This window comes from Cynocephalus volans, chromosome 11 (assembly GCF_027409185.1).
Source record: "Cynocephalus volans isolate mCynVol1 chromosome 11, mCynVol1.pri, whole genome shotgun sequence".
NCBI classification, from domain to species: Eukaryota; Metazoa; Chordata; class Mammalia; order Dermoptera; family Cynocephalidae; genus Cynocephalus; species Cynocephalus volans.
In genome coordinates, this window is record NC_084470.1 from 788,865 (window position 1) to 800,894 (window position 12,030).

A 12,030-nucleotide genomic window follows, 5' to 3' on the forward strand; every position below is an offset into this window, starting at 1 on the left:
GTCACACGCAAACTATTTTACTTATTTGAGCAAAACATTCCAGTGGCTTCTCCACTCGGAATCAGAGAGTAACTGGGGTCTGCAAGGCCCTCCACGATCTGACTCCTTGTGCCATCTCTGGGCTCACCTCTCAGAGCCGCCGCCTCCCCCTGCTGTGGCCGTGGCCTTCCTTGCTGCTGCACGGTCCCCGACACCTTCTCCGCAGGGTGCTTGTGCTTCTCGTGCCTGGAACATACTCATCTAGCCTTCTTACGTGCTCTCACGCCTGCGCTCCTCTGACCACTCCCCAGCAGTCCTGCACCTCGTCATTCATTCCGCTCCCTCGTGCAGAGCCCTCACGAGTGCCGGTTGTGTCGCGCACGCACTTGGTCCCCGTAGATCTTCTCTACTAGAATGTCACTCTGTGGGGACATGGCCTCTCTCCTTTGATGCTTTACCTACAACACCTGGGACAGTGCTGGGCCCACAGTGCGTATTTGTTGAACGAATTAGTCTATGCCATTTGGATTTAATTCTTTGATTCAGTAATTTAAAGATCTAACTAATTCTCTTCCCTCCAAAGGGAAATTCTGTATTTTCCTTCTTACACTGAACTCTGCTTCTGTCACAATGACTTGCCTTTTTCATAGCTTACGTTACTTTTCATATCATGTTTGATGGTAGGAAAATTATACAAACACACTGACTGAAAGAGGAAAAGTTGTCTCCAATGAATAATGGAGTCCTAAAACACCGTATAACGAGCAACATAATTATAAAATAAAATTATTTACTGTAGAAAACTATTTTTAAAAAATAGATATTACTGCTTGTACTGGACTTGGTAGCATGATAATTATTGGTTTTGGGATGTAAATTAAAATCTAGTATGTTGGTGTTTTATACTTTACCTAAAACATATTATAGACAAAGGACTAGCAAAGTTTGTTAAATATCACAATTTTGGAGAATAAGAAAATAATGACACAAAATAAGCATCCCTGTTTCCCATGAAGTCTGTAAAACAAGCTGTTACACTTCTCGGAATACTGAGCAACCTCGCCGAGAACGTCATCTCAGAAGGAGGTTCGTTTGGGGGTTGTCAGATCCCAAGCTGCTGACATACGTAGGCCAAGTTCTGTCTCAGTGAGACAACTGTATGACAAGACATTTTACAAGCTCATTCAGTAGTGTCTAAAGGACCAAGACGACTGGGATGGTCTCAGGGAGTTTGTGGCCGTGGAATTTGGTTGAATCTGGCAGAAGAACTTGGCTGGAGGAATATTTCCTCCTCTGGATTGGTGACCAGGGCTTTGGGTCACTCGTGTTACAACATGGGAGGTGCCTGTGTTGTGTTTATGCTCTGGACTCTCTCCCTCTCGGACTATAAGCTCTTCTAGGGCAGAAGATGTATCTGATTCTTATTTTCTGTTCCCAGCAAAGCCTGGCAGGGTGCCTGGCCTGCTGCAAGGGCTCACAAATATTTGTTAAGCAGATTCATGGAATTTTAGTCAGATAGATCTGAATTCTGCAGTGTAAAGGTTTAACCCACAGAAAAATCCAAGTTTATAGCCAACATGTCACATTTCCTAAAGGCCGTTTATTTTTCTGTTGACGCTTTTGTCTTATTTTAGATAATGTTAAAGCTTCCAAGAAGCAGTTTTATTATAAAAACACTTGTTAAAACTAATGGTTAGCAGTGATAATAATTATGGTCGATCTTTTCCTTTTAAAAGGGGCACATGTTGCAAACCCCTTTAGCAACATGTTTACTTTAGTAATATTTTGTGGCTAACCAGCCACTGCTATTTCTTTGTACCACCTTAATCTCAGAAATGGATTATGTGCAAATTTGGCGTTCGTTGGTGGTTTAATGAGTTTGAAAATGGAAGCTAGTGGATTAAAATTACATTCTAAACCTATGAAATAAATCTGTGGTTTCTCCAGCTCCTCCTGACATCTGCATGTGGCCCTGGGGAAAGCTCTGGTGAGGAGAATGCGCTGCTAATGGCCCTGAATGAGTCACAACAACCTCGGTTCACAGGATCGTCTTCATATGGGGGCTGCTGTCTGGGGCTGATCCTTGCAGGCTGTGAGCTTCTCGCCAGCCAGAGAGCTCCTCCCCGCGTCCTCCCAGACCTGACGTTACCCAGGCTAACCGGACTCCCTCTGTAGTTAGTACCAGTGTAAATACAGCCCGGGAGCAGAGACCTTCCCAGCACCTGAGGCATCACACCGGCTCACTGGGACAGGAGGCAGGACTGCAGGGTCCAGCTGTGAAGCTGAGCGGCCCTTCTGTCCCAGGGGTACCTTTGAAAGGCTCTGTGATTGCTGGTGGTCGGGGTCAATTGTGTACATGTCTTTAAAAGTGTCTCACTGGTGACCAGAAAGTTACTTTGTCAGAATGACAGATGGCCGCGAGCAGCTTCTCCGCCCTGCCTGTTCCCTGGGATGTCAGTTCCACTCACTTGTCAAGATCAGGTGGTCTAACTCCCCACCGTGCTTGGGCTTTCATGGGGCAAGCCATGAAAAAGCTCCTGTTTCATCTGCTCCATGGCTTGTTGTGCATCCCCAGGAATGAGGGACCCTTGAGGAGCTGGTGGGTTCACTGTGGGTGTGTGACCCAGGAAGGGGACACATGCTGACAGTGTGGGTGACAACCCTGCAGGGCTGGCCACATGGAGAAGTGGTTTGGCCACCGCCCATTGCCAAAGAAACCAAAGATATTGGGTTTCCATGCTTTGCACGTGTTCATTTGTCAGAGAATCATTTATGTGCATCATTAATAGGTTCTCAGCTTCTCTGGACACCAGAGAGCCCAACTTCTCATACTGTGGCCAGTCAGGAAAGTGGTATCTCCAGGCATAACCTTCTGTAACGTCATGTCTCTATAGAGCTTTTCTATGGACTTACTCCAATTTTATTACTATTTTTAACTCCTTAACCCTTATTACTCACCACCTCTAGTACCTCTGCCAGCCTGGCCAGAAGACTGTGCTGCCCCCAGAGACTGGGAAGCCCAACAAATGCTCTCTGAGCATTAGATCCTGCTGGTAGTTGGATTTGGAGGCCCCAAATGTGGTCCATCATCTTCTTCCAGTTCAAAAGAACTTGCCAGAAAGACATCAACATATTTGTAGATTTTTGTTAACACTTTCTTTTTTGTTTTTTGTCTTGTGGGGGCAGGGCAAGAAGCTAATTTGTTATTTTTCGTGTGCCGAAGGGCGCCCAGCCATGTGAGATAATCAGAGGTGGTGGGAGAGGCAGCCGGGCCACTTGCGTGTGAAGCCACATTGCCTGGCTGGGCTTCCTTCCTCCTCGCCCCTGGTCTGCGGCTTCCTCCGGGTCAGGAGTTGCAGTGGTTTTCTCTGCAGCACAGACTCCATCCCACAACCCAGCTGCTGGAGTCCCTTTTGGTTGGGGAGGAGAGAAAGGCAGGCTTGAGCATTTGGGCAAAATAAAGGCAGGACGCCAACCTTTATTCCCCTCGGTTTGCATACCTGGCTCTTGTCCGCTGGCAGATTAGGACATGGTCTACCTTTTGACGTCCCAGTCTGCTTCTGGGGCCCCGAGCGTGGTAGCAGAAGCACCTCTGTGGCAGTCCATCCCCGTCACGTTAATGGGGTGTTACCAGTAGACCCTTTGCTTCTGTGATGTACAGTGTAATAAAAAACAGGCAGTGCTACTTTCTTTGGGCTACTATTTTTATTTGGTGGTTATTTCTTTTGTGTTCTGCCATCTCGAATGTGTTTTGGTTCCATTTCAAAATATGATTAAATAGAATGAGGAGCTGTTTGACACTGTCCTGTTTTAAATCAAAGCTGTACTTGAGAAGCTGGGACATTCTAATGGCCCGTGTTTCTTTGCTCTGAGAGTTCCTTGAAAGGCCAAAAAAAAAAAGAACAAGCCAGACCTAAACCCTTAAACAGAATAGGACCCGAAACAATCCCTTCAACCAACAAATGCCCGTTTAAAAAAATTGAAATGTTAGGCAACTTAAATATGAAAAGGGCCTCCTTATTAATCCCCCGTTGCCTCTGCTGGCACGTGTCATATTTTCAAGGTAGAGTATCAGGAGCACACTGTCATTTGGTGATGTATTAGGGCAATATATCATCAGAACATCGTCTTTGTAGAGGATATGGGTACTAAAAGACACGATTCTGGCCAGACAGAACAGCAGGGTGTCTTACTTTTTTCCTCTACCCCCCTGCCTTTTTCTTTAATCTCCCTCTGTTCTGTGTTGCAGAGAAGTGAATTTCTTCATGGGATATGACTTGTTGCAAAATAATCGGGGGGCCCCGGCGGGCTTCATAAAGTCTTTTAAATGGTTGGGCTTCAAGGGCAGCTTTGTTCAGCATTTGAACTGCTAGCTGGGCCGGAGGAGGCGGCCCCTGCCAGGGCCCACGTCCCTGGGGAACGGCTCGCAGAGCCTAGACAGGAGGGAGCGAGAATAACACTCCCAGATGCAGCGCAGCGAGCTGCGTGCCGTTCTTAACATGAAGTCTCTGAAGTTCTGGTCACGGGGTGCCTCCTGCCCAAACCAAAGAAGGAACGAGAGGACCTGCAGGTTCGGGTCCAGGTTCCGGTCAGCCTTGCAAATGAACAGGCACTCAGGGACTGGGACTTGTTTTGAGGTTTTAAGTCAGAGACTTAATCTGTCTTTCCTAAAAGGCACTATTTTCACTTGTGTGTTCAAAATGAAGCCATAAAACACCAGGGTTTATAACGGTCTAAAAATGGGGAATGTTTAACAAAGGCAAACATTTAAATTCGTAGCTGCATGGGAGAGATGGTGCATCACAGCCTGTAAACCAAGCTCCTAGCACAGGGATTAGTCACGTGCTCTGCTGTCAGAGAGTCCCGGGTTTGCATCTCTTCCCTGGCTAGCTATATAAGCCTGGGTGAGCCTCTGAACCCCTCTGTGCCTCGGTTTTCTTACCTGCTTATTGGTGAGGAGGAGACCCAATCTGTGCCTTCCTCAGACTTGTTACGAGGGTTACATGGCAAAACAGGCAAAGCGTGTTCAGCACATTCAGGCCCCTAATAATAGATTTTCTGTAAATGCCAGGTGCTATTATTCTTAATAGTTCAGCAACCTGCCTGGAAGATTGTATGCCACTTCATTATCTGGTTAGAGATGGATCAGCTCTGCTTGTGGCCTTGGCTGTGTAAGGGATTTGCAAAAGCCGCAGAGGTTGTGGCGTGCAGTGAGAGTTGGCACTGCCACTCTCTGCAAGGCCGCTGGTGACACCTCCCGCCTCTTGTGCTGGCTCAGTGCGGGAAGACAGGAGGGCTTGGGAAACCGTTTCTCTCAGCTGGGGAGTTTGGGCCTTTTTCGCTTTCAACTTCACTTTCCTCACCTCAGAAGTGGTTTTGTTCGTGTTTTTCTTTCTCCGCATCCCCACCCGCTTTTTTTCAAGGCCTGTTGAGCTGAGAGACATGACCCAGAGCCTTGCACTTGCCCACAGGCTTTGTGGCTGACCAAATTGCCTTTTAGTTTTTTCTTCCGGCTCTTTCTGTGCAAGAGTTATGGGGAAGTCAATTGTACTATCAGTAATGAAGAACCAGCGAGCAAAAGCTTAATTAAAATAATAAATCATCAATCAAATTTAATACTGCTATTGGCAACCACTGGGCTAGTTCAGCCCCCTGCCCTCCCCACCTCTCCAGCTCCATTATTATTTTCTAAGAGACTGAGAACAGATTTTGTTCAAAAGAGACAGGCTGCAGCAGGTGCAAGTCCGCACGATCTGCCTTCTGAGTGCTTATGTGCTCTTGCAAAACTCCCCTGACTGCGCATTCCAGAGAGGGAATCACTTTATTTTATGCTGAAAAGCAATGGAATCCTCCCCCTTTGGGCCCTTGAATGCTGCTAAAAACACCTCTTTCTTTGGCTTTTGCCTACATCTCTGCATCCTAGGACCTTAAAGGCTTGAAGTCGGGCCTTCAAGCCCGGCTTGCCCAAGTCCTGGCCTGTCCCTTCCACGTCACCTTTCATAGGTTACCTTATGCCATGGGAGGCAACATGACAGGAAACTTCACCTGTCGGACCTAGGTGGCCTGTCTTTCTGGAAAATTTCCAGACTAGCTCAACGACATACTAATCTGTTCCTAATACCTCAACAGTCATGTTGGAGGCTAACCTAATTCTAATATGATACACCTATAAATTTTAATGCTGTGCCCTAGCAACTAACCTTCCTGGCTGGCTCCTTAATCCAGGCCTGGGAACCAGGTTCTGTTCCCAAGTCCACTGCTCACTAGCTCTTTGCGGGACCTGAGACACAACTTCATTGTGCGCCATGACTCCATCTGCAAATCTTAACAAACCTGTGAGGATTTATGAAATAACGTCTGCGGAGCTCTTTAGAAGAAAGGTGCTATATAAACACGAAGTATTATTCTTCTGCTTATGAAAAGTGGTATAACATTGCCTAGCAGAAATTGTGACCCATGTTCAAAAGTACCATAAATTCCCTTTGGCTCTTTTGGGGCTGGAATTGGGTTACAATGAGATACTTCAAGGAGGAGCTGACCTCTTTGGCTTCATGCATGGGGAGACTAGAAATTCCAATGAGAATGCACATGCCCATGTTGGATCAGTTTTCCCCGCTCCCTCCTCCTCGGGAAACTTGACACAAGACGTCCGTGTTTCTAAAAACAAATTCCTATTTGAGCAATTTTTAGACTCTCCACATGAAACATGATTATGTGTGTGCTTCGAATAAGTTCCTTAATAAGAAGAATTTAATTAATGGTCAGAGTTTCCTATTCGTGCTCGCCAACTTCGATGGCTTTTGAATCGAGGTGACATTCTCTTCTGTGCTTCTCACTTGGTGCCAGAAGCTATCCTGCAGCCTTTGTGGGCTTGGGTGATCCGCGAACGTCCGACATCCTGCTTCCTCCAAGAGGTTGTACGTTTCTCGTGAGTGGGAACCTTGCAGCGTGATTTCTTTCTCTGTCCCTCAGCACTGAGTGGATCGACATGTGTGCCAGTCTTCAGTCTTGCAGCTGTACAACCTCCACTGCTAAGCTGCGTCACCTCTCAGAGTCCCCGGGCTGGGTCATTTATCCCGGTAGCTGACAACAAAGGCAATACCCTCTTTGAGATGAATGTGGGTTCACCCCCATGGACATTTGCATTCTGGTGGGGAATTCTTGAGGGCAGCAAAATCGATAAGCCCCTTCCCCAAATAAGACTTGCTTGACGGATGTGCGTGTGTATGTGTGAGTGCGTGTGTGTGCGCGCGTGCGTGTGCGTGTGTATGCGCGTGTGTGTGTGCGCGCGTGTGTGCGTGTGGGAGGGAGAGGTGGGCTGAAGGGCTTCTACTTTAGGAACGAGAGCCACGTCTGCCTCTTTATTCTCTCTGATGACACTACCTGGCCCATGTGCCTCATTGACATATTTAGTATTGTTCATTCGGGCAGAAAAAACATATCACAACTTCACAGCCCTCTTGATTTTCTGGAAAAGCCTCTGACACTCTGAATGTGCTAGTTTGCCAGATGACAGCTGTTTGCCTCCGAGGCAGTCTTTGCTTTCATAAAAGACAGGAGTTGAAGGAAAGTAATGCCACCTTCCAGGGAGGAGACTCGTATAGTCTGCCACCTCCCTAGCACGGCTGATCAAATGGGGGAGTGGCAGGCAGGGGACCAGGCACTACTATTTTTATTCTTATTTCAAGAGATTAGTGATGCCGTTTTATAGTCTAAAAATACAGTATCTGCCAGCTGACATTTCCCTCTTGCCTCCCTCATCATATTGGCTGCTGTGTTTTCCTCTCCAGATTTTTATTTTATTATTATTTTTAAACATAAATGAAAGGTCAGGTAATACTTTCCATATTCTATAATAAGATTGGTTCTGGAAGAATCTTTGAAAAAAAAAATCTTCAAGACACTGTCTTGGAATAGAGCAACAGCATCTCCAAAGCATTTTTTTCTGGTTGAGGAAAGCAAACAGGAGGACTTCAGGACTTTGCTGTCTTCTCTGTAGGCCTCCGCCCTGCCCTCGTCAGTCACACACAGATCGTTTCTCTGCACACCAGACACCAAGCAGTGCCCGGTGGCACTAGCCGGCCTCGGCCTGCGGCGCCCGCCACCTGGGGACTCTGTGCTGCCACCTTGCGGCCGGCCTGGGACAGAGCGAGCTGGCTGTCGGGGTCGTCTTTGAACTTGGCTTGTGGCTGGAGCTGTGGTTTGGCTCCAGTCCTTATAGAGCGCTGCTGCCAGCTGTGTAGATTTTTTTTCTTTTTTACTCCCTTTGCCCTCCTTTTATTTTTGCATGTTGGCACTTCATTTAATGTGCCTCCGGAGGCTATGTGTTGAGTTTTGAGATTCTGTTACCCGTCTTCCAGAAAGTATGCAAAAATGCAGACAGATGGCCTTTGACCAACAGGTAGATCTCTGGTGGCCGACCCTAGAAAGTGGTGAACATGGGAGATGAGCCTGAGAGGGGAAGATGTGATGAGGCTTATTACTCCTGTTCACTGGTTAGGTTGATTTTTTGAGTGTTCAGGCCTAGAGTGCATTTTTGCCACCATTTCTGTTGCTTAGATCTGGGGAGACTCAAACCCAAGCTGGAATTTTGGAAAAGTGTTTGAGGATGCCAGTCTGGCTTTCAGAGGTGTGACGGGCGCATCCCTGTCGATATCCAAACTGGAACAACTTCCCTTGTTACCAGAAAACAGCTGGTGTCTGTAGGCCTCGAAGGCGCCAATGTCCCCTGGGGCCTCAGGGCAGGGACAATGTTTTGTTGTGTCTGTATCCTGAATGCCTGGGAAGTAGCAAAGTACAGCATTTAAGTGACAGATCTCTGTTTGTATTCCAGACCTGCCTCTGTGTGACCCTGGGCAAGTTCCTAACCTCTGTTCCTCATCTATAAAATGGAGAGGATGTGGCATTTTGGTGAAAGAATGAATATGAGATTCTTTGCATGGAGTCTGCACACATGTAGAAAGTGTTCAGTAAGTGTGAGCCAGTGTCAGAGAACATTTCTTGAGTGAAAAAGTGAACTGAGTGAGCAATGCCTCGAGTCACAGCGGTGACACGTGGCGCGTGTGTATGTGAGGTGGCCAAGGGAGGTGAAGTCTTCCTGAAGGCATGGCTTTGCGTGTGCCACTTCTCACCAGAGCCACTGGCTCCGGGACCGGTGTTTTTGTCTCTTGGCAATATTGGGGAAAGTGAAGTGAGTGGTCTTATTTAACCTGTGTTTGATTTATGCTGTAGCTGCTGGACTCAGTTAAGGAGAGAGAGGACTCGGCCTCTCACCAGTGATTCTCTGCAGTTTCTATTTCTCTCTTTAAGGGCCTGGGATGCTAAGCAAGTACTGCATATCCATGCCAATCAGACACCAGAGAAATGATCAGATATGGCAGTTCCTCACCAATGTGACCCTTGATAGAATACGAAAAAACTCCCAGTGTAGGCAGAAGGGAATCCCCCCCTCCCCACTAAGTCTACAGCGAAGATTTAGGTTTGTTCTGTGTGTGTGCATGCAAAAAAAAAAAAAAAAAACTCCACATGTGAATCGACAGACCATCTGGTTGGAATCACTTTTGTGCTGGACTCTAATTACAAGCTATTTATTATGAATTTTGGGATCCTGTTATGGATTTTGACTGACTCAGGTTTCTAATTTAGCAAAGAATTCCTATACTTAAGAAAGTGTGTGCCTTCCCGTTCATCAGATCCCAAGTCATGGCTTCACACCACTCTGCCGCCCTGAGAGCTTTGAACTCCCTGTGTCTGAGGGTTCCCCTCAGAGAAGAGATGCACTTGGGGGTGGCCGTTCCCTAAGGCTGCAGCCAGGTTTGCTGAATGCATAAAGCCAAAAATTCTGGTAACAGAAGCTCTGCTTGTGAGCAAGTTCACTGCACAATTGTGCTGGGTGGGGGAGTCAGTCAGTATCAGAATATGACTTGCAGGAGTTACCCTTGCAAAGCACGGTCATTCTTAGTAATGCCAGGCAGCGTGTGTACCTGATGGTTGTTCCTAATGACTTTGGTGAGTGTAGCAGGGAATTAGTAATTTTTTAAAACATAACTTTTTACTTTGAATTGTGAACATAGCAATAATTTACCTTTGTAGTGTAAGAAAAGTTATAAAAATCAACCTAAGGGCCATGACTTACAGTCATCCTTGACCACCATCATTGTGAGGAAGAGCCGGTGAAGGAACGGGCTTTGGAGGGCTTGGAACAGAATGCCTGGGTTCAGACTGTAGGTCTGTCATTCACAGAGGGACTGCAGACAGCTCCTTAGCCCATGTCAGCCTCCTTGGACAAGAATACTCTCCTTGTATCAGTGGTCCTCAACCCTGGTTGCACTTCGGAATTACCTGGGAGCTTGGAGAAACAGCCATGCCTCGTCCTTAGCCTGATGAGATCTGAGCTTCAGAGGGCGGGAGGAAGAGGCAGTCTTTGTTAAGAGCTCCACGGGGGTCCCAATTTGCAGCTAAGTTTGAGGATCAGTGTGTCACGGAATTTTAAGGAGCAAATGAGGTTATGCCCACGAGGGCACTTAACCACATAACAGATACCGAAAAGGAGAAAAGCAAAGGGAGCCTGGTTGCTAAGATCAATCACACCCCCCACCCTACACTGGCAACCAGGAAATGAGAGAACAAGACATCAGCCACCACGGCTCTGCCAGAGTGGAGAGCTGGCACCACTGAACGCAGACGGATGTGCTTTCTCGAGGTGGCTGCACAGGTCCTGGGACAGCCCAGGAATCTTTACCGCACTCGCCTCTGGGTTCCTTTCCTGGAACGAGCATCATTTTCCTGTATGTCAGCAGGTGGAAAAGCTTGAGCTGCACTGGTCATGGTGGCTCGTGGCTCCGTGCCTCAGTTGGCCTTGCAAAGCCACGAAGGCAGGGAAACAACAAGACTGATGGGGAAATAGAACTGTGGGGAAGGGTGGCCCAACCCTCCCAGGCCCCATGTAGGTCACTTTGGGGGTTTGTGATGGGCGAGTTGGAGGGAGAGGGGTTCTGGGACTCTCAGAGGTTGTGATCCCTCGAAAGGAGAGGGGATGACAATCTGGACTCACTTTAGAGTTAGACTCTGGGGCATCTTGGGGGCTCTGGAACTCCTGGGGAAGTTTGGGGCAGCACAGAAGGAGACACGTTTTATCTTAGGACTGCCTTGGGGCTGGACTTTGGTGCATGGGCTTGGTTTGGGCTCCCAGCTCTCAAAACACACAGCACACACCCATCTCCTTGGTTTTGGACCAGAAATAGTGAGACCTTCTTTAGTCTCATGCTGCTGACATGTACTGGGCGCACTCGTGAATCTTCTCAAGGTCATTGTCAGGCCGGGTTAGGATTTCTCCTCCTGCAGCTATTCTAGGAGGGATCTAGGTTCCCTTGGAGGTGAGCAAAGCTGGTCAGTTGCTCCTCTCCAACCTGCCCTCCGCCTTGCGTGAGGGTGGGGCGTGGGTGGGTGCGTCTTTGTGACTTCAGCTTGATCCCATCTCTACCAGTGGAGAGCTCGGTGATCTCAGAAAGTCAGCCACCTTCTCTGAGCAGCAGCTTTCTTGTTTGTAGCACAGGGATAATGATAATATTGATCTCACAGGATTTTCATAAGCATGAAAGCCACAGTACTAAGGATATAGTAGGCACTTAAAGCTCAAATCTTGCTGAAGTTTTGTGACATAGTATTTTTGGTTAATGTGCATACAGTTCGTACAGGAGCAGGCATCTGCGTCCTGTTTGGATCTTCTGTAGGACACTCTAACAGTTAACCTTTCAGGATAAAACCCAACATGCAAATGCTCAGCATCCTTTCATTAGCATATGCGCTAATGTAATGCAGCTGTCCCACGGCTATGAAACACTGACGACTGTGTCTCTGCTTGGCGTGTGGAATATTATTTTTTCTCTTACTGAACCGGTTCAATACTCAACCTTGTCATTATTTGAGTTGGAACTTTAGATGGCTGCATTTTAATGCACTCTACTATTAAGGATTGTTGGATGACCATGTGAAAATATTTTTGTTCTCACGGTGCAGTCCTAGCCCAGGTAGCCCAATGGGCAAAATATG

The 12,030-nt window shown here is 47.3% G+C and overlaps 1 protein-coding gene across 2 annotated transcripts in view; it reads left to right on the forward strand.

Moving 5' to 3' along the window:
- Positions 1-12,030, forward strand: part of BMPER (BMP binding endothelial regulator) — a 250,380-nt gene that overhangs the window by 17,498 nt on the left and 220,852 nt on the right. The gene's annotated exons all lie outside the window — the stretch shown is intronic.